General features: G+C 45.2%; 1 pseudogene; it reads right to left on the reverse strand.

The window, feature by feature from the left end:
- Positions 1–211: 211 nt before the first annotated feature.
- On the reverse strand, positions 212–918 carry LOC121026302 (keratin-associated protein 9-2-like; annotated as a pseudogene).
- Positions 919–923: the final 5 nt, after the last annotated feature.

Genomic DNA, 923 nt, shown 5'->3' on the forward strand with positions numbered 1-923 from the left:
GAAGGAGATGTAGTCTTGGATCTGAGTCTGTCCATGTCAGCTACGACATTCTGCTGTGAACTTTCCTTATCCAAAAGTGGAGATAATAATTTGTGGAAGACTATATGAGGCTCCAAATGGACATTACATTTGATAGGCAACTTGTGTATAAATTCTCACATTGGGAGCACTAGACAAAAAAAAAAAAAAAAAAAAGAGAGACAAAATGAGATTCAGAATACAACAGATTTATTAAGAAATATAAGTAAGACTCTCTGCATCTAGGGAGATATTCAAAGTGATCATGACAGGTAGAAAGCATCATAGGAGGACTGAAATATAAAAATGATATGAAGTCTTTCATTATTTGGTGACACCCATGTATGAGTCGTAAGGATTTGTTTCTTTATCTAGATACTTAGAGGGACAGGATGAAGACATAAGTCAAAGACCTGGAGTCAAAGCAGAGATCATGGCTCCATAGCAGGATACATGAAGCAGGATACAGGGCATGTGATTCACGGGACATAAGGAAGAATATAATTTTTAAAAAATGGTCCATACTTCATCAATCTGATTCACAAGCTCTTAAATAGGCAGATGAATAACAAAGAAGGCTTGCAGCAGCTGGACACAGCAAGGGCAGCAGCATGTGGTCCTACAGCAAGTGGACTGACAGCATATTGGGCAGTAGTCAGGCTAGCAGCAGCTGGATCCAGAGCCCTGGGCTAGGCACCCAGGCAGGCAGCAGCAGGTGGGGTGGTAGCAGGTTCTCGTGCAGTACACGGGGGTTCAGCAACCTGGCTGGCAGCAGCGGGACCCACATCAGTTTTGTCCACAGCTGCTGGACCCACAGCCGCTGGACCCACAACAGCTGGGCTGGCAGCAGGTGGTCCAGCAGCAGGTGGTATGACAGCAAGTTGGGCAGCAGCAAGGCTGGCAGC

Source organism: Herpailurus yagouaroundi, unplaced genomic scaffold, assembly GCF_014898765.1.
Source record: "Herpailurus yagouaroundi ecotype Mexico unplaced genomic scaffold, PumYag 71225, whole genome shotgun sequence".
Lineage (NCBI taxonomy): Eukaryota > Metazoa > Chordata > Mammalia > Carnivora > Felidae > Herpailurus > Herpailurus yagouaroundi.